The 27,918-nt window shown below is 35.4% G+C and overlaps 1 pseudogene; it reads right to left on the bottom strand.

Annotated features, from left to right (window-relative positions):
* Window positions 1-27,918, bottom strand: part of LOC102027435 — a 70,131-nt pseudogene that overhangs the window by 41,249 nt on the left and 964 nt on the right.

The following is a 27,918-nucleotide window of genomic DNA, read 5'->3' as shown; positions in this document are numbered from 1 at the left end:
TAACATTTAATTGTAAGTTCACCTAAAATCCTAAGCAATTTTCATAGAATAAACTTAATTTCAAAAAGGAAGAGAGAATTAAAAAAAAAATTGTATGTGCGTTCATCCATATCATTTCTTCAAACTGTTATTTCTTTCAAATAGTACTTTGTTTTATATGGCATTGCTTTACTTTAGCCATGTTCATTGTGCAAGGAGTGTACGGTCACATTTTTTTAAAACATGCTCTAATTCTGAATCTGTGTAATTAATAGGCATTCATTATGGACTCTTTCATGGAAAACCTTAATTTAGTGTAGGAATTCTAGAGTTTACATTTTGTTTGCTCTGTATTCAATAAATTACTACCCTCCCATCTCATTTTTAGTATTGACCTTCATTTGCCCATTTTATTCTAGAATAGTACGTTTGTCCTCTCCCTCATTTTAGCAGTTATTAGTCATTGTCATGTTGTCACCATTAGAGGTTTATGCTACACCAATCACAGTGATTGATTATATTTAATAATAAAAATGTTGACAGTGTGATAGCTCTTTATAATGTGTCCCAAATCATAGTGGGAAATTTTTAAAAAGAAAGAATGGCATTATATATTTGCACAATACTTAATGCTCTTGCACTTTTCATGGCATCTTTCATTTTGGCCAAATTTTATTTTAATATATTTTTTCCAGACCTAAATTTTATGTGCTTTTAGTTTTGTAGCATTTTTCATAGCATCTTTGATTTTGGCCAAGTTTTGTTTTAATACATTTTTTCCAGTCTTAATTGTCACATGCTTTTCCCTTAGGTCATATTTTACAGACACGCCTTGCATAATTTATTTAACCTATTCATTGTTCATGTCACCAACAACATGAATCTGACTACAAGAGACGTTAGTGATAATCCACTTGGATTCTAACCTGTCTTATTGCTCTGATTTCAGGGAATTTGCACAGTAAAAAACTTCACACATGCATATTGTTTTTTAATTCTTTTGCACCATGTACCTAAAAGAACATTCCACAATAATGACCTCTTTGTTGGGTTAGAGGCTCATTAGTCTAACAGCTGTAATTACTCATTTTTATAGATAGTGTTGTGAAGGGCACATTGCTTACTTGAGTTAATTTATTGTAATATAATTTCTGTCAGGGTAATATCCCACTAAGGTATATCAACAAGACACCATGCTACTTAGTTCATACTGATAACAACTATGTTAAAATTATTAGAATATATTTTATTACCATGTACATAAAGATTTTATTCTCTGTGATTCTAAGAGTTTTGCATTTACATTATTACTATTTTGGGTAACACTTTCCTCTTTCATATTAGTACACATTTGCTCTTTTTTGTGAGATCTTATTGAACATTTTATACCGAATATAGGTAAATAAAATGATTTAAAGGAAGCATTATGAAGTACCACGGATATCTTGGATTGTTGCAAATATATTTTATGGCCTATGTCTTGTTGCAAATATATTTTATGGCCTTAAGTAAGTTACTTTAACTCTCTGAATATGTATACAATTAAATTTTAAAAATATGTGTCTATAGCATGAAAAAATCTCATCAAGATACAAGAATTTACCTGGAGGTTTAAATTGCATAAATGTTCATGCTTTTCTGAAAAGATAAAGTATGACAGAAAGGAGTGTAACATGCCAGAATTAAATGTCACACTTGAGGTTAGAACTTACACGGTCATGATTAGCTTGCAAGTAAAGGAGTGATATCTTATTCTACATGAGTTTATCATTCTCATCACCGTTCCTGCCCACAGTAATTCCTCTTTGGGGGTTTGTGGTAAATTTTCTGGTTTTGATTCTGAACCACATTTTCAAGTAATAAATTTCTGGATAGCATAGATTGAAATAACTTCTATCTATGCTAAGTGTATTTCCAATTATATCTAAGAATAGAAACCATATATTTCAAATTTACATTAAAAACTCATGCATAACTTTTTAAATGAAAAATGTCAGAAAAGCCATGCTATACATCATCTCTAAAACAGTAATTATAAAAGACATATGAAAATGAAGATTATTGATATGATTAGTATACTGTTCTGCATAATTAAATAATGCTTGAATGGCATTTGACATAATTAGAGGTTGAAAAATCTATAAAGCTATTCATGTTAAAAATCAGTCATGTATTTAAATACATATGACCAGACTGATCTATGTTGAAAATAACGTGGGCTGTTATATGTAGTATTAACTGATATTTTCAAGACTAAATTTAGTATGTTGTCATCAAGATCTATTTTTTCTCAACTTTGAATTCAGCATAAAGTTCATCTGGCCATGTTGCTTTTTCTAAAAAATCAATAATTATGTCCTTACTTCCTAAAGCTACAAAAAGTAGTTGTCCTGTTCAGCAGCGTATGCTCCCTATGTAAACAGAAAATTCTTGAATTATAAATAATCATAGATTGGGTGTACTTTAATAATTCCTTGTTCCTGAATCAAAATGAATGATTGCAATCACTTGGGTATTTGGTTGGATATAGTACGGTGAATTTTTGCAGGACATGAAGAACAACCTAAAAGATATAGTTCATCACATCATGTAACATGTCTCTGCTAGGTCAAGCCAAACATTTATTTCTTTCTACAAAGAATTGGCTGATGTCAAACTGATGCTCTCTTGAAAAGTGAACTTCAACCCAAGGGCAGTGAAAAAAGTCCACTGATGTTTGGACAATAAAAATGTTTCCTTCCAAAAGTTTTATTTTTCTTGTATAGAAGGAACACTTAAAAAATATGTAGGGATACAGTATATGGATTTGTTGTTCCATGTGTAAGTGTGAACATGTCTTGTATAATAAGTATAAATTACTTTTTATTTTGAAAAACTTATGTTTAGTAAATAAAATATCTTTCTCAATAAAAAGAAAGTGAACAATACAACAATAACAGTGCTTGAGTTAATATACAATGTATACAAATATTTAAGTGCCTAATATTTAAAATAAAACTTGTAATCATTTATAAGTCATATGTTCTATATACAATTTTATATACTTAGAGTATAGTTGTATTTGTGTAGAAATTATTTAAATTAAGGTCTGGTAGTTGTAGAGTCAACAAAATATTTGGCAAATATGTGTCTCACACTGCCATAAACAGGGGCATAACAGTGCAACACAGCTTTATAGGCTTTTCAAGAATAATGAAGTTAAGTGATATGATAAAAATACAAAGTTTTTATATTTGATGCAGGAGAAAGTATTGTATTCTAACAAAAGCTGTAATTTACATTAAGTTTCTGGCAAATAAAATGCATAGATACTACCTGGGGATGGCGACCACATGCACTGGACACCTTGTCTAAACTGACATGCTTAGGTCTTGTTCCTCAATTCTCCTCAGGCTATTCTGTGACCTTTTACTCATAGGTGGAGTCAATGGGGTGCCTCAGGGTTCTCTGGAAATTGATCCCGTGGGTCCTTCCTAAGCTCTGAGGCCAGGCAGCAGTTCCAGGAGAATAGCTTGGAAATCAGATCACTCCTTTGGCTGTCAGGGCAATTTTCTACACAGGATGGAAAGAAATTGGGCCAACGAAGAGAACTTTTCATGACTATAGAAAATGTGTTGTTTACATAGGAAAGAGGAGAGAAAATTAGTTTTCCAGGTTTCTACATAGTTATGGAGTAGCTCTACATACATTAATTAGTTTTTCCTATTTCTGAACAGAGGATAAAATATTTAATCTTACTAACTTTCTTAAAAATAAGTTCCACTAATTGCCCTCTGATTATCTTTTTTATTCCGGTATCATTTCCCTGACATTCTTTATTGTAGTTACTGTTGAGTTTCCAAGAAGTGAAGAAAATATATCTATGTGTTCATTCTGCATCTTAAAATGAGACAATATTCATCTATTCTAATTATACTGATGTTTTTTGTTTAAGTAATTTTTGATGAAGTTTCTGTTACTTTTAACAAGAAAGATTGAGTGTGCATAATTGTCAGTCTTAAAATATATGAATTTCACAACTCTATTGTGTCATTTTTCTAACCTTAGCTGTGTTCACACAGGAGGTATAGCTCATTAAAATAGGCCACAGATTCCAATATGTGTGTTGCTATAAGGAATCAGAAATGCTTAAAACTGTATAGGATAAATATGAAACCAGCATGTTAGAGGAAATGTATGCAACATACGATGTCATGTTTTTTTCTTCAAATGACCAATAGGGATGTGTGTAAAAGCATTTATAGATGGTAAAAAATATGACACTGAAGAGTTAAAAAGCACAAAAAAGGGGATGGAGATTCAGCGGCACAGTGCCTGCCTGGCAAGCACGAGGTCATGAGTTCGATTCTGGGTACCGGGGTGAGGGGGGGAGCACAAAAAAGACATTGACTGAGAAATATAAATTTTTGCAAGTCTGTATTTAATATTTGCTAGCTAGGTGGAAGATATAGGTTATGCTTTTCCAGTACATTTTCAACAATTTTTGGGGAATTAATACATGCTGTGGAAATCTAACCTTGTAAATATGCATAGTTATTTTACTTATGAAGGAAATGTGTGTGTGTGTGTGTGTGTGTGTGTGTAGGCATAGGCATGTGTGTGAATATGTAAGCAGGATATCTAAAAATCATTTAATTGTTTCAGAAATTAATTTTCCTTTAATTGACGAGAGGAAGCAGTGCGGAGTATTAAATTGACTTGATATTTAATAACACAAGGGCTGGAAGTTGCTGAAAACTAAGACCAAAGTTACAGCGTGTGAAAATTTATTATCCATGAAGAAGAAGGGCAAACAAGATTACGAAAATAAAATTAAAAGTACTGAGTCAAGATAAGATCATTCCAAGACCAGTGATTAGCTGAGTGAGGACTATCTGATTTTGTTTGAAATCTTTACTTGTGCCATCTAGTTTCCTATTTGCACATATCCCATACCAATGTGGCTGCTCCCTAATATTTTCAGTAGTTTGCTTACTGCAGAGATCTTTGGATTTCTCTTTAGACAATGGCTCCTTGATGATTTATTGAAATAATGAAGTTCTGCCTGAAGTTCATCGACTTTGCAACTGTATTTTTATTACCATTAGTATTTCTCCTTTTAATTGTCCTGGAAAAAAATCCTATGTAAATACTGACTGTCAAGAAAGTCATTGTCCTTTGTACCCAAAATCTCTTAAAGTGCTTTGCAAAAACCTTCTACAAATAGCCACTTTCACTTGATAGAAGAGATTTCATAGATCTTTCCAATTTTATACATGAGGGGAAAAAAAAGAAAAGATCACTGAGATTACTTTCCAGATGACTTGTATCAATTATTATTCATACACCTTTTATTCTAAAGTTTTTGTGTCTGTTCCTCTAAAGCAGGCTCTAGGGAGAGCATAAAACAATGAAACAAATTTGTAAGGATGACAGGAAGAGCTGAACATCCATAGCAAACTAAGGAATGTGTGAAATAGTCAACTAATAAAGGCACTTATACATTTTTTGTACCTTAAAATTTAAGGAATTTGGCTCAACCTCTGGGAGAGGTAGACCTTGTTCTGTGTAATCAATTTAAAAGAAAGTAGTTTAGCACTAAAGCATTTACTCAAAAGTAAAGAAAGGAAATTAAAATCAAAAGTACTTAAAATGAAAACTAAAATTTGCATGCCACTGATATGGTAACATTTCAAGCCCAGGCATATCATTGCTTCAAGTTCTAAAGAAAATATCAGATATGTCATGGAACTGTATGAAAAGATGCAGTGTCTGGGTATCTTTTTGAAGAAACATAAAAATTAATTTTAGAATATAAAGTATAAAAACATATAACCAATTTTTTAAAATCATAAAATTATCAAATACTGTTTAAGAACATAAATATAGAAGTACAAGTGAGAAAAACCTCAACATGCACGTACTTATGACAGATCAAACCAAACTTGTAAATCTTTTTTCCTAAGTCTGTTTGACTGCTAACATTCCATGAGCTAGTTTATTCCTATTCTAGCATAGTCTTTGAAATATTCCCCATATTAATATACTTACAATCATGAATGTAGATTGCATGCTTTGTTAGAGGGGAAAGGTTTATTTAGCTCACAGTTTGTCTGTTTTTTTTGGTTGTTGTTGTTTTGTTTTGTTTTTTTCCAGTACCGGGAATCGAACTCATGACCTTGTGCTTACCAGGCAGGCGCTGTGCCGCTCAGCTAAATCCCCAGCCCCTAGCCCACAGTTTGTGGGGTTTCAGTCTGCAATCAGCTGGCTCCAAGTAGGGTGGCATGGCAGAGGGGTCAGAGTTCAAGGCATCAGAAGACAGCAAAAGCAACAAGAGCAAAAAGTGAGGCAAACAAGCCTCTTTTCCTCCAGACACTTGATGCATTATGTCAAATAGGCTGTGCAACACACACCAACGAATCTGACAGCAGAGCATGATTTGTCAGTCTATGAGTGTAGCCCAAACTATGGCTATATACCAAATCCAGTCTAGGACTGTTTTTATGTAGACTCTGAGATAATAATGATTGTTACATTTTAAAAATAATATAAAAAAACAACAAAGAAAATATTAAATGGAATTACTCAGAAAGGCTAACATATGCACAATCTGCATCTGGCCTTTTACAGAGAAATTTGCCAACTCTTAGAGTAGAGGACCCTGTTCTCAGGACTCCGTCCTTAAACAAATGTTGTTCTATATTTGATCACAATATGAAGTCCTCAGAGGCTTACTCATTAAAAGAGTGAATAACAAAAGCCCAAAGCACTAGTTCAAAATGAGCAGAGACTCAATGAATTTTGTCCTTGTTGGGGACAAAATACCTGACACCCAAAAGTCAAAGAAGGAAAGGTTATTTTAGCTCTCAGTTTATAAAGGTTTCAGTTCATAGTCAGCTGGCTCCAAAGCAGGCCAGCTTGGCAGAAGGGAATTGTAGGAGATAAACAGTGCGTGGCAAAGCAGGAAGGAAGCAGAAAAGCCTGCCTTTCATTTTACCCTTCACATTCCATCCAGGCCACAGGCTTATTTATTGGTGCCACCCACACCCAGCGTTGGGTTCCCCATTATTCACATGCAGAACTATGTTGAACTAATCAGTGGACTAATTTATTTACCATGTACCCTGAGGCTGTATTCACACACCTTAGATCCAGCCACCTCTTGAAAGCGCTCCACCTGTGAGCACGTGAGGCTTTAGGGGGACAAATAGACACAAGCCATAGAACCTGGATTTCAGTACACAAAATTACACACATATACACCAGTTAGAGCAATAAAACAAATACCTCCAATAAGGAATTTAGTAACTATTTCTATATTAATATATGAGATGGAAAGAAAGTGACCTAGTGGTTGTACACTTAGGTAGATAAGTGTGTAATATTTCGCCCCTTGATATTGGCTTGTTGATGATGATATTTTGATGTCATACTAAAACCTGAGGCAACAAAATGAAAACTCAGAGGGATTTTTAAACTACTAAAAATACAGCAAAGGGAACAACAAATGAAACATCAACATACATACTGGCTGAAAATACAGCATACATGTTTTTCCTAAGACTGTCATGTAGAAAACATGCAAGGAACTCCTACAACCTAATAGCAAAGAGAATAATAACTTCATTTTACAAAGGGAAATGGATCTGAAAATAAGGTACTTACATACAAATAACAAACATGTACATGAAACATCACTGATTAAGAAAGACATATAAATTCAAATCACAGTGAGATATGACCTCACATATGCTAGGATAGGTGTTATCCAAAGGTCAAATAATAACAAACTAGCAAAGGTTTGGAGGAGAGGAGACATTTGCACTATTGGCAGAAATATAAATTGGTGCAGTAACTAAAAATGAGTATGCAGGTTCTTCAGAAAATTTAACATCAAGCTGTCATATTACTCAGCAATCCTATTGATGACCTCAAATGAAATCAAATCAATACCTCATAGCCAGAGCTGCACTTCCATGTACAAGATACAAGGCATAAAAACCTGAGTACTATCAACAGATGAATATAGAGAAAATGAGTAGAGAGATCTTAAAAGAGAATACAAATGTACACATACACATATATACATATGCATATGTCATGTAAAATTGTTCAGTCTTAAAAGGAAAGTGTATACTACTAATATTTATGACAACATGGATGTCCTTGGAGTGCAGTGTGATAAGCAAAATGAACCAGTAACAGCAAAAAAATTGTTGCATGGTCTCCCTGTGTGGGTGAGAAAAATGAAATTGAGGATAATAGTAGTAACCAGATCAGAAGAGAAGAGGGGGCGTAAGTCAAACAGGCACCAACTTGCAGTTATATAGGATAAATAAAGAGATTTAATGTACAACATGGGGATTTTAGTTGAGTGTTGTATTATATATTCAATATTTGCTAGCCAATCACATTTTAGATATTTTTATTACACACAAAAAGAATTTATATTCAATATTTGCCAACCAATCATATTTTAGATATTTTTATTATGCACAAAAAGAGTTTATTATGGAGGATTGTGGATGTTACCTTACTTAGCTATAACAATCCTTTCATTGTATACATGAATATCACAGTATCATGTTGTATACCTTAAATACCTACAGTTTAAAGAGCCAATCAGAAGAGTTTAACAAGCTCTCATCTCTGTGTTAACCCATCTAAGTATGCCTGGGTGTTTAGATACTTGCTTCACCCTTGGTTCTATGAGTCTACTTTAGTACTACACACTTTATGCCCCATTTGTTCTTACCTTCTTAGCAACCCTCCGCTCTCTTACAATTACTAATTCTCTTCATTAATCCCCTGTTTTCCACTGTTAACTTCTCTCTCGACACTACATCCGCTTCAGTACTTTCATTTCTTTGCTTCTCTGTAAAGTGAAACTATGAGCGAGAGCCTTCTGCACGCTTGAGTCTGGCTCCTGTCCTCCCATTGTCTCCAGTCAGGCCTGACTGCCCTCTATTTCACCCCAATCACTGCTGTTAAGGTCATAATGACGTCCATGCGATCAAATCCAATTGTCACTTTGCAATCCTCTTTTTGCTGTACTCATCCACAGCATTTGACAAAGCGGGGTATTATTTGGCCTTTGAAAATTTTTCAGAGCCTGGACACCTGAACAATATAATTGCTACCTTTCTCCCTCTTTTCTGGCAAGATGTTGGACTATTTTGTGGAGTATTTCTCCTCCTGCTGACTTCTACCTATTTGTACTCTAAGTGTAGGGTCTTGGATTTCTCTCTTGACAATGTTTACGTAGACTCAACCATGCTTTTTATAACATGCTCTTAGGTGTTCATCTTGCTAAGATCACTTTCCTGAGTTTTGCATTGACGTATGTATCTAATTATTCAAAATATGCACACAACATCTAACAGATATCTATACTGTAATTGAACATATCTGAGAACAATTTTCCCATCCTTTTTCTTAATCTCTCCTAAAATCTTCCCAATCTTCTTTTTTTTTTTTTGTCTTTTTGAGACAGGGTCTCACTATTCAGTTCAGGCTGGCCTTGAACTGGCTTTGTAGCCTAGGCTGGTCTCGAACTTACAATGACCCTCTTGCCTCAACCTCCTGAGTGCTGGGATTACAGGTGTGCACCACCACTCTTGGCAATCTTCCCACTTTGAAAAGTTCAAACTACAGTTACACCTTTATCTCACATTCCTTGTCCAATTTGTCTACTAATCCACTCAGCCCAAACTTCAGAATACATCCTTAATCTGATCACTTCTCACCACTTTTATAGATGCAACCCTTATTTAGAAACTATGATCTCTTCATAAGGAGCACTATGATACCTTTTGAACTTGTTTCTCTTCAGTCTCATTCCACCAGGGAGATGACAGCATAGCAGCTCCAAGCATTCCAATGATTTACAATTACAAGCAAAGAAATCCAGAAAATTCCACAGGATTCTACTGTGTACCAAGTAACCTTAATTTTTCTCCCAGAGCCTCAATCTTGGTGCCTTGTTTTTTTCTTTTTTACTGTTTTTCTTCTCGGTCAGCATCATTCCTGTTTTCCAGGCACCATATGTAAGCACATTGCTATATCAGGGCCTTTGCTCCTGCTGGTCTACCTTTCCAAAACTTTCTTGTACAGACATGATCAGCTTTCTTCCTCACTTCTCATTTTTAGTTTTTTCTCAGATGCTGTATTTTAAACAACCTGCCTTTCATCTTCTCCTTCCCTCTTTTTTGCCATATTACTTCTAATCATCTTCCACGATACATATGAAGTTGTTCATTGTTCATCTCTGCCTACTACACTAGAATCCAGGGATAGTGCCCATTTTGTTCACTGAATGCCTGGCTTATGTGAAACCCTCTATTAACCACCTCCATTGACCTTTCTCAGTTCATGATCTGTTAAATATATTACTACACAGAGATGTAAAAACCTGAATATAACTGAAGATGCTATGAAGACTAATCTTCTCACCTGAATTCTCTGAACTCACAGGAAGTAGAATGCAATATATTCTACAAATGAAGTGAATAGTAGCACTATCTACTATTCAGCAGTAGTCTATGGGGAGCACCCAAGTTAGGGTTATCAAATAACTTGCTTAAATTGTAAAAATTTTAAATGAGTACACCTAAGCATAAAAATTATACACATGGGGATCACATGATGTTGTGATATGTGTATCCATTGTGTAATATCTGTATCAGGGTAAACATAGCAATCTTCTCAGATCATCAAACATACCTTTTTGTGGTAAAAGTATTTGAAATCTTTGCTTTTAGTTTTTTTGAATGTAAAATTCATATTTGTTATCTAAAATCATTGTACTGTACAGTAGCACATTGCAACACCTTCTGTAAGTGCATCTTTTCTCCTGTTGATTAATCTGGCCACAGGCCTCCTACCTCCTTTTCTCCCCTGCCTCCTATTCTCCCATTGTATTGAAGTCCATTCATTTTATGAAGTCCATTCATTTTATTGAGATACTTTCATTTTGCAAATGCTACAAGTTATTTCTTCTTCTACTGGGAGATACTGGGGTTATGCCCAGTGCATTTCAAATATTATAGTGCTGCTATATACAGACCTGTGGATGCCTTATGAGAGTATATATTTGAAGACAAAAAGGATTGGAATTGCTCTACAGGAATGCAAATAACTATATTTACGAAATATTAGTAAACAATTTCCCAAAGTATTTATTGATATCCATTATTGGTAATGCAGACATGTGCTGCATAGCATGTTTGCTAAGTAACAGAATTCATAGGTAAGGGTGGTCTATATGAGATTACAGTGAACCTGAAAAGTTCTAGTCTCATCCGTCTTATGTTTACAGGTCTCCTAATGAAATGAAAATAACAAAGTGAGTGACTGACAAATACTGTCTATGTGTGTAGAAATATACCCTGTGGTGTTTACATGTTGACGAAAGCACCTAATGGTACATTTCTCAGACTGCATCCCTGTCACTAACGACTGTGTGATGGTAGAGCCTACTTTCCCTGTATCCCTTCTCATCAGCCTTTTAATGGCTTTATAGTACTGTGCTGTGAAGAGGTGAATTTGTATTTTTTGAAATACTAAAAAAACTAAGCATCTTTTGTATGTTCAGATGGCATACAAGTTATTTCTTTCTTTTCTAAATACCTGTTCACATCTTTTGCCCATTTCTACTTTTTCTTTATTTAACAAATTGCATTACAGTGTGTAAATTCTCCTATTCTACGTTTATGTTTTCTTCCATAAGAGTATGTTTTGCAGGACAGACTCCTAAATAATATAATATATGTTAATTTTTTTTCCTTGGGATTCACAGTTGTCTTCTATTTGTCAATAAATATCTGCTACCCCAACTACATGAAAATATTTTTCTAAGTTATATTATGGTTATTATTAGAGTTCTTACATTTACATATACAGTCTTCTAAAATCTTTTTTGTAAATATAAAACAGCTAGAAATCATACTCTTACTCCTTTCACTGAATTGTCACCTATGACAAAAAATTTCATTGACTGCAAATGGTTAGATCTATTTCCTGACTTGAGTCCATTGGCCTGATTGTCTATCTAACACCAATTCTTTATCAAATACAATAGTTTTAAATTTTAATACCAGTTTGGCGTAAGGTGTTCAAACTTTGTTGCTACCAAGATTTGAATAAATATCATTATACATTTTAGAATATGTATACTCAAAAGGGAATAATACCTAAATCTGAATAAATCTTTTGGAAACACATTTTCCTGTAAGGAAATAGATCATTTCTATCTTCTACTTACACTCAAATAAATCATCAACTTTTAATTAATTGTATCAATAAATTTAACTTATAAATCAATGTCTTATAAATCTTATCAGAGAAATGCTGAGCAGATAATATAATTGTAAAGACCGAAATTTAAGAATAAATATTTACCATGATGGGATGTTTCAAATAGAATGTAAGTGTCTCTGTATCAAAGTATTAGAGAAGGGGAGAGAGGTGAAGATATTCTGCACGGCAGGGTGAAAAGAGCCAGAAGGTGAAAAAGGAGGCCCAGTGTGTAAGAAAGGAGAATAAATTACAAATGTGTTTAGTGTCTAAAAATATAAGGGATAGAAATGCTAACCACCTTGATATTGTCACTGTGCATTGTATTTGTGTATCAAAACTTCACACGGTAGCCCACAAATACGTACAATTAAAATAATAAACATGAAAGAATCTAAAATGAAAGTAAGAATGAAGAGCTCTTTGCATAAAAAATGCAAAAGTATATTGCTTTTTTTGTTTGTTTGTTTTCCAGTACCGGGAATCAAACTCACGACATTGCGCTTACCAGGCAGGCGCTGTGCCGCTGAGCTAAACCCCAAGCCCATAAAAAGTAAAAGTATATTGCTTTTGAAAAACCAACAAAGTATATTCTGGGGTTCACAAGCAGAGTGATCTATGTGTAGAAATTTAGCCTAATAAAAATTACTGTAGTAATCGCTACATTAGAAAGTAAGAATGAAAAATAAAATACATTTAAAAAGATGAGAATGTCTGGATCCATAACAATTGGAAGAATGGATGAGGAAATTTTCTTACCCTGATGGTATGGACCATTTAAAGCAAGGACTGAGGTCCTTGTTTCCATGTTTCCATGGGAAAGTTGGGTAAATGTCTTCCATCTCTCAGGCTTCTTACATAGTAAAAATCAGCAGAAAGCAAATGAAGACCAGAAGGTCAGACCCTAAGGCACCTGATTCTGACACAAGTTGTTTGATTTTCTCATGGGGCAAAGCTGCAAAGTACTCACGTAGAGACTGCCCCTGGATTATGATCTCTGGAGAAACCCAGAAACTGAGATGACTCTGATTTACTTGCCAGAAAAAAATGGAATGATAGCAAGATTGAAATTTAAAACTTCTAAAAGGGGTGCTAACAATGAACTTTTCCCCTCATAGTCGGATAAATCTATATGGAAATTCTTTTTTTAACCCATGCTCTATGACACTGTCAGGGACATATTCTCTAAGCCAATCATTTATCTTTGCTAAAGATGCTTTTGTATTTTCATTTTGCTTCATTGGAGGAAGAAACCATGGAAGCCTTAGAGAATAAATTTCGCATTTCAAAATGGACTGAGCAATGCATTACAGCTTTAAAACTGTTTGAGGTGGTTCAAAATTGACTAACTCCAAACTATGTAACAGAATAAAGTAAAATCATGGCCCCAAACACATTTTCTACCACCCATGCAGACATTTGTGAGTTATATATTTGTTAGCAGCAAACTCATAACTTTTCAAACAGTTCATACTACCAGTTTAAATAAACCTTAGCTAGATCCCTTTAAATGCTTTAACTTTCAGCTTCTCAGAGTTGGGTAGGATTTTATTACTTTTAGAGCTGGCATCTCAAATTTACATAAACCAGTGGTTCCACACAGGGCTTTTTACTTTTTATTTATTTATTTATTTATTTTTTATTGTTTTTGGTTTTTCTCCGGTACCGGGAACTGAACTCACGACCTTGAGCTTGCCAGGCAGGCGCTTTGCCGCTGAGCTAAATCCCCAGCCCCTACACAGGGCTTTTTAAAAGCACCATTTCCATGGGCTGTCCTGAGTCACCACATTTTTATATTTTACTTATCCTTGTCTGAGAAATCTATCAAAGGATAGCCATTTCACACAATTGGAATAAATTTAAATTTGTCAAGTTAAGCATTTTTGAAATATTTATTATGATGCTTAATGGAACATTATTTTCATCAATAACAATCTATTTTGACGTTCTTAATGATCTTCCTGCTATCCTAGACTATTGTTGAACAAATTTACATAAAAAAATGTTTAGAGGAGTCACCTCTGGTCTGCAGCCTCTATGATATAATATGAGATTGTTCCATAGAACCTGCATACCTCATTAGTATGCTATTTGAGCAGGATTGTATTTTAATGAGTAACATCCACATAACACCACACTGCATTCGATAAAGTGTGTAAGGGAAAGTTGTAAATATTATAAAAACTTGTTAGTGCAATATAATCATACATATCAATATATGTATTTCTTGAAGGGTAAGAAGAATGATGATTAATGGATTAAGATGTTCAAAACTACAATTAATTATCACATTGAAGCTCTGTTTTGGATGTGAAGGATTTGTTTACAACTGAAGGCCATAATTAAACTCTGGAAAATTGTTGAGACAGTGAATTTTTTGGGGTAATGGAAGAACCTTCTCTTTTAATTTAGTGTATGACAATAGGAGATGAATATGAGGTTCTCTTGAGTATAGTTCACATCAAATCAACCCCTAAAAACTAAAGGAAGAGTTGAGCCTAAAATCCATGTGTCTGCAAGTATCTTATCCTCCATCAGTGGCTACTAGCAGCTTTCCTTCTACATTGTCCCTTTAAGTTTCTCAAGGTAGCAGGAGGTGACAAGCCGCATTTAATTTAATTTAGTTTTTTATTTTAAAGATAAAGAATGAATACATCTTAACAAACACACATATATTTAGAAAATAACACAAAAACAATACAAGCAATACAAATAATGCTGAGATTCCATCTTACCCCAGAAAGCATGGCTATCATCAAGAAATCAACCAATAACAAATGCTGGCGAGGCTGTGGAAAAACAGGAACTCTTCTCCATTGCTGGTGGGAATGCAGACTGGTGAAGCCACTGTGGAAATCAGTTCGGGTATTCCTCAGTAAAGAAGGACTAGAGGTCCCATTCAACCCAGCTATTCCCCTTCTGGGTATTTTCCCAGAGCTGAAAACATCATATCACAGCAATATATGTGCACCCATGTTTATAGCAGCACAATTTGTAATAGCCAAATCATGGAAGCAACCCAAATGTCCATCCACTGAGGAATGGATAAAAAAGTTGTGGCATTTTTGGAATAGTACACATTTAATTTTAGAAGGTACAGTGATAGCCTTCCCTGGTCAGAACTTTGAGAGCTCCTTTTGCAGCATTTGACACTCCAGGCTGCATTTTCTAGTTCTGTTCAATCACAAACTCACAGTAACAAAGAGCTCCTCATTGACCAGCTCCTAGGCTTTGGGCTATGTTTGATAGGAGATCAGTTATTCAGTCTCATTAGCAAGGACCTGGTAGAAAGATACATGAAGCCTATTATCTTGGCTTCCTAGATTGTGGTTTAAATGAGTGGAACCAGCCTCAGGTGAGACACATTCCCTTGGCCCCAGGGAGTGCTTTACTTCTTGGCACAAGGTTCTCTAAGGTCTATAAATCCTTTCCTATCTGAAATATTGTTTCTGAGTTGTCTCTGATTCAATTTACAGGTAGTCTAGGTTCTCAATTTATGGGAGCATTAAGAAAAAAATTAAAGCAGGGGGTTTTACAGACAGTGACATTAATAGGAATGCTTATCCATCAAGCTGTTGACTTATTTTCCAAAACTGCTTATATATTGCTTAATTTAATTCAGACACTCTCATTTTCATGGTATCACTTTAAATATTTTTGAAAACATTCCTTTTCTCAAAAGTCGTAGTATGTTCTTTGACTAAATAATGAAATTGACACCTTTTTCTGTTAAGAAAGTTAGCTGTTTGATATTTATCACATGGAAACAATGATATGCTCTATATTAATCAGACAGGGTTTTTTAATCATCTAAGATTTAATAGTTTATGTTGTCTAGATTTACAATCTTCACTCAAAACTAATAAGAAATTCAAGAATATTAATAACAGAGTAAAGAGGAAAAAAGAAGCAAAACAAATGAGTAAAACTAAATGTGGAGTTAAAACTAAATTTTATATTGCTGGATTTTAGAAAAGTGAAAGGAAATTTCTATTTTATCAGCTTTCTTTATTTAATGAAAGTGAAATATATTATCATTGTAGTAATCGTGATTTTTCCAGACTAAATGGAAAATGATAGTATTTTTATCATTTGTACATAAAGGAAAACGAATAAATTTAAGCAATGCAGGTAATCAATAGTTGTATTAACTAAATTATCTTCACATAAATATTTTCTGAGGTATTGAGAATGGAACCAAGGGCGTCACGTGTAGTATGCAAATGCCTTCCCACTAAGCTGTGTTACCAGGACTTTAATTTAAGACATGGTCTCACTAAATTGTCCAGTTTGACACTCAGCATTCTCTCTCCCTGCCTGCGTATTCACGTAGTGGAGTTTATAGGCTTGTGCCACCATGTGTAATGTGTGACTTTTTATTTCAATTTTACCTGCCTCTATAGCTCTTTAAATAAGTTCAGAATAACCTGAACTCTAAGTACCAACATCCCAACTCTATGTACCAGGACCACAGCCTTTCAGCAAACATTTTAAGCCTTCTCCATTATCTTATCTTTCATAATACATCCTTACATTATGCAGAAGTGAAAATGACTCATTATTCTTATGTAAGTTTTCACTTTAAAACATACTGTGAAAATTAATGAATTTTTTCTTAGTAACCATATAGGGGAGAAATTATAGAATGTATTTATTTAATTGTATTTCTATGCAATGACTTATAAAATAGAGTAGCAGAAATGATAAGAAGAGATAAAATATAACTCTAATAAGTTTACCTTCAGGTAAGCATCCATTTTTTTTCCTCTTTAAAGATATATCTGAGCATTTCCCTAAGAAACACAAATTGAATTTTAGTAACTGTATAAGCAATGTTTTTCTGGAAGAAAAAAAATCTACTACTCTAAAATTTTGGTGACAAAACAAAACTTTGTACCCAAATAAGATGTAATAGCAATAATATATTTTAAAATATATGTGGAATTTAAATGTTTTTAACTTGGATTTACCACTGTAATTCTACTACGGATGTCTAAAAAACAAATTTTGACACTCAGAAAGAGTACATGACAATCACTGCCTCTTTTGAGAGGCTTAGTTGCATTTCTTTAGTGTGTTGTTTTTCTCCTATTACTTAAGTCACAAGCAGTGGAGAGGAAGCAAAAAATAAATCATGACTTGAAGGTGATTTTTTAACCACATAACTTAGTTACACATATAAAGTAAAGGAAAACAAGACACAGGACATATTACTCCGTCCCTTGTGTTGAAGTTCAGTAGCCAGAACAGTGCTTAGAAAATCAAAACACATAAAATATTGAAAGAAGTTTGATACTAACAGGAGTTGAAAAAGCTGTCAAGGTCAGAGTAAGTGCAGTTACATAAACACAGTGCGGTAAGTTATTATTAGAATGCGGACCGAGGAACTGTGAATTTTAAAGCACTTCTCATATAGAACTAACCTTTAGTTTAGACCCCACATAATCTGAGTGATCCTTTTACCCTCTTTTTTTTTTTCCGGTACCGGGAATGGAACTCACGACCTTGCGCTTGCCAGGCAGGCGCTGTGCGCATGAGCGAAATCCCCACCTCCTGAGTGATCCTTTTAAAAGAAACTGACTCACCTTTACTTAAATCACTCATGTAGTCAAAATCTTCCCATGTGCTTTTGCCTGCCCACTCCTTCTTTTATCAGGTGTAGGGACTCCCTGGTTTCTAGGTATAGCCGGGGGTGGCAAGGACAGGAGAGGCAGAGTTGAATGATGTACAGGTGCTACTCGGCTGGTTTTGAAACAGGAGGAAAAGGGCAGGTTAAAATAAATAGAACAGGGCCGAGGGTATAGCTCAGTGGCACAGCGACTGCCTGGCAAGCATGAAGTCATGAGTTCGACTCCTGGAACTAAGTAACTAAATAAATAAAATAAATGCAACAGCTTCACAAGTCTAGGCAAGTCAAGGAATGAATTCTGCATACCAGCCTGAAAAGAAACATAACTTTGTGACATCTTCCTTTCAGCTTATTGTGACACCTGGTTGACTTCTGTTCAGCACTACAAAAACAACTTTGTATTGCTTTAAGTTACTGAATGCGTGGAAATTTCTGACAATAACAAGAGGAAACTATAACATGAACATAGTTGATCAGCCCATGTGTCCCACTGAGCTGGTGGTTGTGCTACATAAAAAAAGGACTGGTAGTGCTGTTTCTTATCATAGCTGTGATTATAGCTAGCTGTTTCACATTCACTGAGCTTTCACATTCATTTTTAAGATTTTGACTTCCATTCATAAGTTTATGGTTTTAAATGTATTCTATTATCTCTGAGTGTTCCACTGAGCGTCATACCTGCAAATCAATTTTTTTACTAGACGTATGGTAGTAGACATTCACAGTGAAGCTAATCTCATTACATTCAATATAGGAGCTATTATGTTCTAAAAATACCATTGTTTTTAATCTTCCCACCTTGAAATTATTTTCAATAGGTTACATTCCTTATTTGGGTGAAAGACTTCTCACCTGGATTTAAAAATTAATACATAGAGTTGTAGTCCAACATATGTCCGTCGTAACATTCTGGTGGGTTTCCGTCCTAGGTACTGCATAACCTTTCCGGTCCTCACCATCTGAAGCAGAAAGACACTCTCTTGCTGGGCCTTGTCATCAGTTTTTCTAGTCTGGGAGAGTACCTTCTTTTTCGTAATGCCTCCCACTTAAACTGAATAGTTTTCATTATTGCCTGCATCAGTACTTTGAATTATTTTCTAGTTTTGCACTTGGAGATCTTACATTATAAATTCTTCCTTCAAAAGGTGGAGTTCAAAAGCCATATTTCCTTGTCTCCTGGTCTTCCTGGGAGTGGTATACAGACATGGGATGTGGATTTCATCCATTACCCACTTATACGTATAACTCCAGTTCTGAAGTGAGAAGAAGTGTCTGTTTTATGCGAAGGGACTGTGGCAGAATATGGAAGTACTCAGTGTTAGGTCATTTTTTTCTCAGACTCTGGGGTTGACTGAAATCATTAGAGGAGGCTCCTTACTAGCCTCATCTGTGGTATATTTCTTAGTGTTTCTCCAATACGTTTAATCCAAAGCCTTTTTCTCTAGATACGGCAATAACTGTCTGAGCTAATATAATGTAGAAAATTTGTTCTATAGCCTACCTAACCAGAAATGTATAGAAATATCTCTGTTGTCTGTCTGACTAGGATTATCTTCAAAAGTGAAAAGTTAATTCCACTGACAAGCATTACCACACTGAATTTCTTCACCTACATGAGACAGTATAACATTCTGGTTCCTTTCATTTATATTCACACTCATCCAGATGTGACTCCAGGTGTGGTTTCTATTCTTCCTTATCATGTGTATCACATAGAGTTTTACAACTCTATGCTATTGCTGTTGATCCTCATACATTTGCCCCCATACCTACAACTCCACTGTACTAATCACTAAGCTTCTGTGGTCTTCCCAAACTCAAATAAAGCATGCTCTCTGCTAAGTAACCTGCAGTACATTTTCTCTACCCTTCTTCTGTTTTGGCAAAGTACCAGATTTCTTGATTGCTATGTGCACTGCATTTTCTTCTACTGTAATATGTACTCTCTTCATAATATGTAATTATTTCTATGCGTGTACCTCCCTACTTCTTTGCTAATTTGTTAATATAGGCAAAAATATCCACTTCAGTTAAATCTGTGTCTTGTCGATGGTTAACTAGCATCTTCCATTTAATACATGCGTGAGCAAGTCTCTTCCGAGTATGAACACAGATAGATGTATGTGATTGGTTTTATGCTTAAGTCTAAGAGGAGATAGGGATAGGAGAAAACTTTGGTTTTTTCAAATCATAGGTTTCAAGGATATTTCTTTCAATATACCGTGTGATAAAGAAATTCTATGAAGTCTCACAAAACATAAAATATATATCTTTTTGGACACTTATTATATTCATTAGATATTAAAGTTCTTGTGAACCCATGTGGAATCCAAAGTACTTAACTTTATTGTTTTCATTTTTAGTATTACATACTAACAGGATAAGGAACTAGGCTTACCTGGAGCACAGGTTGAATGTTAGTGTGTAAGTGAAAACAAAGACAGCAATACCTTTCGCCATTCCTCTGTGTATCATTTTTAAAGGTAAGGAGAGTGTTTTATTATTCCAATACATTATACATTTTTCCAGTGCTAAGAAAACTACACTGTGAAATATCTTTATATGAAAAAAGTAAAGGGATTTCAGCTCTGATCATAATCAGTGATGGCATTTCCAAGCCTTAACAAAAAAAAATGTTTGACAGGGAACTTGTTTCTTTAATCCTTTCATTTCAAATTGATCTGTCAAAATGGACCTGTACAGCTGTCAACATGACTCATTTTCGTGAGGATTTGACTAGATGTCAAACATATCAAAAAAGGATTCTAAAACAGAGAGAGTCAAGTAAGAATCACTTGCTATGGACAAGATGGTTTAATTACGTCCACAGAAGATCTGAAACTATTTAAAAGTGCCCCGAACGGGCAACCAGCCAAATGTTCTCCATAAGTAGAATGGATCACACACACGCACACATGCACACGGACATACACACACACACGAACTCATAGTATATTCCTGCAACAGGATAACATTCAGGAGGACACAGCGCAGACTGTGTACACGGAACAACACGGATAAGCACAGAAAGCGTCATGCTGAGGGGTTGATACAAGTCTTACACAGCAAGGCCTGGTGGTTCTTTGGGAAGCTGAGGCAAGACAGTCTCGAGTTTGAGCACAGCCAGCCTGGGCAATTTAACCCCGTCTAAATATTTAAAAAGGAGGCCAGTAATGGTGGCATATGCCTTTAATCCCAGCCCTTGGGAGGATGAGACTGGAGGATCGTTGTGATTTTGAGGCCAGCCTGGGCTACAAAGTGAGCTCAAGGCCAGCCTGAACTGCACAGGGAGACCTTGTCTCAAAAAGATACACACACACACACACACACACACACACACAAATTAAAAAGGAACGAGCCATGTGTGGTGGTGCACGCCTATCATCGCAGCACTCAGGAGGCTGAGGCAGGAGGATTGCTGTGAATTCAAGGCCAATCTGAACTGCATAGTGAGAGCTTATCTCAAAAAACGAAAAGAAGAGAGAGAAGGGGGAGGCAGAAAGGGAGGGAGGAAGCTCAAACGCAGAATTCTCCAACAGTGGGCCTGCTTCTAGGGTGTTCCTCAGTGGGCGCTTAGACAAGAAGCCCTTCCCACAGTGAGAGCAGCCCACACGAGTGGGCCGGGACTCAGAGCGGCTGGGACAGGCAGGCGAGGTGCGGAGCTGCGGTTCCTGTGTTGTCTGTGCGTGGGAGGCAACAACTCCAGACAGCGTTCCGACGCGAACACCCAGAAAGGAGAACGGGAAAGTCTGAGTGCAGCAGCCCGGTGACGATTCCTGCGGTCGGGCGCTGCGGGAGCAGAGGGCAGAACCCGAGGACCCCACTGCAGAGACCTCCGGGAGTCAGGCCCACTCAGCCCAGAAATAAAGGCGCACAGGAGCCTTGGCGGGATGGGGTAAAAAAGACAAAAAAATAAAGAATCACTTGTTTCAAAATGAGGAATATTATGATTTTTTTTGGATCTATACATTATAGTTGAAGGCACACATCTGAAAAGTTGATGTCTTACCAACTCAGCCACTGGAACTGTTTTTTAATTTAAGTACTGAAGAAAATGTAGTAATTTTATTTGAAATTTTATCTAGTAAGAAAGCAATTTTTATATAGCTTAAATTTTACTCTCTAGGAATTAGTTTAGAGATTGCTAGTTGCTTCCTGTCTCGTGTTTTTCATTTTTCACCAGGAGAAAAGGGCCTCCAGATTAACACACTTCTCCATTTCTCTTAGAGCTACATGTGAAGATGTGACTAATTTCTGGCAAATCGGATGTAAATGTATGTTTCCTATGTCAACTTTTGGGAATTCCCTTCAGCATTCCGGTATCCTCATCCCTTTAATGGAGAGGAGATTTGCACTGTGAGTCTAAAGGTCACAGCATGGGTGTGGCAAATTGATAAATTAGAGGATTCTAGAACAGTTTCCAAAAAGTGAACAAGAATATCATAGATCTCAAATGCTGGGCTGAGGGTGTAGCTCAGTGATAGAGTAGTTGCCTAGTATGTGTGGGGCTCTGGGTTCAATTCACAGTCCCACAGATCCCAAAGGCTATTCCAGAACATGATACTTACTGACACGTCCCTTAAAAGGTTAGGATGATTTCCTTACAAGTGAAAACTGGGTAACATTTAGGGATAGGCTTAATGAATACAATGTAGCTTAATGAATACACTGCAAGACTTCACTAGCTAGGTCATGAAAGGAAATAGTTCTCACCTGCATCTCTTTTACACGTGGGTCAGTTACCCTGTGAACCCAGCCATCAGATTCTTAGGAAGCAACTTGGGAAAATGGCTCCAAGAGACACAGCAACCCAAGTTATAACCAAACACATTTTTAGGTTAACTCAATCCCAGTCTTTGATTCTTCCAGTTACACTCACAGCTGTGTGGAGGGAAGTTAGGTCATTCAACCGTGACTCACTCAAATTCCTCAAAAGCTCAGCATAGGCACAGTAAATATTTTCATAACATCAAATTTGGGGATAGTTTTGGTACACAGCTAAGCAAAGTCCTGCTTTTATTTTTTAAATTTAGATTTATTTTAATGGATACACACATACACTATGGTGTCTCTTCAGACAGTATCAGTCTTTCATCTTTTTAATTGATACACACAGACTTAAAAATATCCATATTAATAGACATCACGTAATGTGTTAATACATGTATATATTGTTGTAATATTTGAATAAAATTAACATTTCTATCTCCTCAAACATTTCCCAGGTCATACTAGTGAAAACTCCAAATCTTTTCAGAACCTTTTGAAATACACAGTACATTATTCTTTTCTATAGTTGCCCAACTAAGCAACAGCACACTAGAAATTCTTGCTCATACCTAACTGCAATTTAGTGCTCACCGATTTCCCATCCCTCCCGCCGCCCTGTCTCCCTAGCCTCGCATTCCCACTTCTCTACCCTCACCTTCCACGAGAACAATATTTTTGGACTGCACATATGACTGAATCCACGCAGTGTTGTCGTTCAGACTTGGCTTATTTAATTTTCTATAGCAAAATGAACATTACTTCTATCCATGCTATTACAAAGGACTGCATTCTTTTAAAGGCTGAATAGTGTTCCATTTCACCCTATTTTCTTTATCCATTCTTTGGTTAAGGAACTCAAGTGGTTTCCTTTTTCATCTACTCTGAATAGTGCTGAGACGAACATGGGAGTCTGGTGTCTCTTTGATACACTTATTTTATTGCCTTTGGACCTGCATCCCCAGTAGTATGATTGTCAGACCACTTGGTAGTTCTATTTTTAAGGTTTGGAGGAGCTTTTATACTGACTTTCACAGTGCCTGTATGAGTTTACCTTCCCAGTAATGCTGTACAAGTGCTCCCTTTACCTCTCGTCCACCCCAAAACTTGCTATTTTAGTTGTCTTGTTAATAGCCTTTCTTATCGGAAGTAAGGTGATATGTTCTTATAGTTTCTTTTTTTTTCTTGATTTTTTTTTTCATTTTTTGAGGGTACTGGGAACTGAACTCACAACCTTGAGCTTGCCAGGCAGATGGTGTGCCACTGAGTTACAGCCCCAGCTGATTGTACTTATACACTTGTATAAGTACTATTGTACTTATACACTGTACACTTATACAAATGTATAAGTACTATTGTACTACTACTTATACATTGATGTGCATTTTACTAAACATTTTTAATGTATCTTTTGGCCACATTTATCTCTTCTTTTGAGAAACATCCTTTAAATCTATCGCTCAATTTTTAATTGAACTATATTTTGTTGCTATCGTGTTTTTGGAGTTCCTCCAGTATTTGAACTATCGAACCCTTGTCAAATGTACTAGGAGTGACTGAAAAACATGTGAATAGTTAAATGTGTGCTACAGTAAAAGACACATTGCCATTAATCCCCCTCTAAACATGCCCCTCATTTTGAACCCACATATCCTATTGTTCTTGCCACTTTTCCACAGAAATGCTACAAGTCCTCTTTGGTGAGTGTTTTATGAGGAGTGAATAAAATATGATGATGGTTGCCGCTGAGCGCCATCCAACACAAAGGCTGTGAAAATATTACAGTTTTCCTTCAGTCGCTTTCTTCACCGGAGCTGGTCCACTGCAGCTTCTGACTCTTCCCCTGCAAAATGTACGAATCAAAATGACTGTGAAAGATAAACGTTCTCAGCAGATTGCACACATGAAAGCAGCCAAGACAATGCACCTAAGTACACTCATGAGAGAGGACGTTCTGAACTGCTTTAGAACAGTGAAGTACTACTTTGCCTTACAAAAGGATAAACGAGTCATTCTTAGGACAGTGGATGAGACTATAATATTAAGTGAAATAAATCAGGCAAACAAGCTTAAGTATCACGATTTTTCTTATATGAGATACAAAATATAAATAAATCATATAAATAAATTATACTTATAAATGTAAGTAAATCATATAAATAAATTATATTTATATGGATCTAAATAAACTGTAGTGTCAAATAAAGGATAATAGAGATAGCTCAGGCAGAAAGGAAGAGGACCAATATGTAGCAGAAAGGAGAGAGGAGAGGGGATGAAGAAAAGATGTGTTATGTACATGTACTGACTCCTCATAATGAATCCAATCATCGTGGTACTGCAAAATGTACAAATAAAATTACTTTTTTCTTTTGTGCTTTTGAGACACGGTCTCACTATGCAGTTCGGGTTGGCCTTGAGTTCACTTTATAGCCCAGGCTGGCCTTGAACTAGCAATGATCCACCTGCCTCAGCCTCCCAGGTGCTGAGATTACAGGGGTGTGTCACCACACCAGGCCTAAAATTTTAAAAAAGAAAATGACGAAAACTGTGGGGTAAGTATGTTTGAAGTGCGGGAGGGAATATTTTGAGGGAGAATTGGCAATGTGTCCTTTACGATGATTTTGTAATTTGAATGTAAACCATAGTTTTCTATCACGCACCATTATTTCAGAAGTATTTTCTGACATTCTGTTTGTTACCTCCATGCTTTGTTGTTTCCTTTTTGAACTAAAAAAATTTATTTTATTTTGAACCAATTTGTTTACATTTTCTTTGTTTGTGTTTTTGGAGGCTTTCCGCCCCAAAAATGTTTCCCATTTTAATATTCTTAACCCTCTCCGCCTCTTTCATTTTTTTCTCTAATAGTTTCATGGTTTCAGGACTTGTATTTAAGGCTTTTATCTTTTTTGAGTTAGTTTTTGTAAGTGGTGAGAGATAGACATCTACATTTCACATGTGCACACACAATTTTCCCTGTATCATTTAATGAATACCCTGTCCTTTTTCTTGTGTGTATTCTTCATATTTCTATCAAAAATCAATTGCCTGTGGATGCATGGGTCGACTGCTAAACACTCTAATCTTTTCTGTTGGTCTATGTGTTTCTTATTTTTAAATTTATCTTTTATTGTTATTGCAATTAGTAGCATATATTAACTATACAAATGAGTGTGCTTTACTAAAGCATTTTCTTATGTGTCAGTATCATGTATTAACTCCGTTCTCTATTCCTTTCTCTTCTCTCTCCCACCTTCACCACTCTTACCTTGCTTTCATTCCCCTTTTCTCCCTTTCCTAGTCCTAGCAGCCTTGCTCATATATCTTTTTCCTATGTGTCCACTTATGAGAGAAAACATGATACTTGTCTTTCTGTGTCTAGTTTATTTCGCTTAATCTTATGTCCTCCAGTTCTATCCCTTTTCCTAGAAAGTACAGAATTTCATTTTTAATTATGACTGAATAGTAGTTCATTTTGTATGTATACCATGCAAACTATGAATACCATTCTTTGTCCTTTCATCTGTTGACTAGTACCTCCATACTTTTACTTTTATGAACAGTGGCACAGTGAACATGGGTATGCAGATATGTTGTTTGAATGCTGCCTTTATTTCCTCTGGATGTACACCTTCAGTGGTAGAATAGCTGGATCATATGATGATTATCTTTTCTTTTTTTTTGAAATGTAATACATTTCAAAGTAATACATTAATTTTTACATTTCCAGAAACAGTGTATAAGCACCCGTTTTACCTCATAAAATGCCAAACTTTATTCTTTATCTTTTCTTTCTTTCTTTCTTTCTTTCTTTCTTTCTTTCTTTCTTTCTTTCTTTCTTTCTTTCTTTTTCTGTTTCTTTTTCTTTTTCTTTCTTTCTTTCTTTCTTTCTTTCTCTCACTTTCTTTCTTTTTCCCCTTCTTTTGCTGTCTCCTTCCCTTCCTCTCTCTCTCTCTTCCATCCTTCCTTCCTTCCTTTCTGCCTTCCTTCCTTCCTCCCTTCCATCCTTCCTTCCTTCTTTCATTCTTCCCTTCTTTCTGCAATCCTTCCCCCTTTCCTTCTTTTTGTAATAAAGTTCAACCAAGCTGGCCATGGTCGCACATTCCTATCATCTCATTAATCAGACTTTGAAGCAAGATAATCACAAACGTGAGAGGAGGCTAAACAATTCAGTAACATATAAAGCCTCTTCCTCAAATTTTAAAAAAAGCAAAAAAAAAAAAAAATTCAAAGGTCTGGAATGTAGCTCAGTGAAAGACATAATGTTCTATCCCTACTACCAAAGAAAGCCCTACAAAATAAATAATAATAAAATATAAAAGCCATTCTCAGTGGAGCGAGAGGCAATCTCTGTGTAATTTTGATTTACATATCTCTAACGGCTAAAGATATTGAACATTTTGAGAACATTTCTTTATTGGTCATTTATATTTCTACTTCTGAGAAGCACGTCTTCAATTATTTGCCATTTTATATTAGATTTTTTCTTTTTTATATTTCAGTTCTTTATATATTTGGATATTACTCTTATGCCTTCTGAATAGCTGGTAAAACTTTTCTCCTATTCTGCAAACTGTCTCTTCACTTTCACGCTTGTTTAATTTGCTGTGCAGAAGCTTTTAAATTTGATGAAATCTCATTCAACAATTCTTGCTTTTATTTTCAGAGCTATTGGTGTCCTATCTACCAAATCGCTGTGTGTGATAATTTCTTGAAGTATTTCCCCTATATTTCTCTGTAGTGGTTTCAAGGTTTTAGGTCTTACATTAAGGTGTTTGATCCACTTTAAGTTGCCTCTTGTACAGGGTAGAGATCTACTGTCAACATTTTACATGAGAGTAATCAGTTTTCCCTGAAATATTTGTTGAAGATACTATTCTTTCTTCAATGCATATTTTTGGAAATTTTGCAGTGAATAAATTGACTAAAGATATGTGGATTTATTTCTGGGCCTTTATTAAGTTTCTTTTTTCTATGTGTCTAATAATCCTTAAAGTTACATTTGTCTGTTTTTAGGCAAATACCATGTTGTTTTGATAATTATAAATCAGTAGTATATTTTGAAGTCAGATAATGAAATGCCTCCTGCTTATTCCTTTTTGTTTTTAATCTCAAGATGGCTCTAGGTATTCCAAGTTTATTTTTGTTACTCCATATAAATTTAAGGTTTTCTCCTAGTTCTGTAAACAGCATTAATAACATTTTGTTAGGGATTGCATTGAATCTGTAAGTTGCTCTGGATAGTGTGGACTTACTAACAACACTGCTTT

Source organism: Chinchilla lanigera, unplaced genomic scaffold (genome assembly GCF_000276665.1).
Source record: "Chinchilla lanigera isolate Chin_1 unplaced genomic scaffold, ChiLan1.0 scaffold00107, whole genome shotgun sequence".
NCBI classification, from domain to species: domain Eukaryota; kingdom Metazoa; phylum Chordata; class Mammalia; order Rodentia; family Chinchillidae; genus Chinchilla; species Chinchilla lanigera.
Note: the sequence above shows the minus strand (reverse complement) of the source record. Positions and strands in the feature narration are given on the sequence as shown.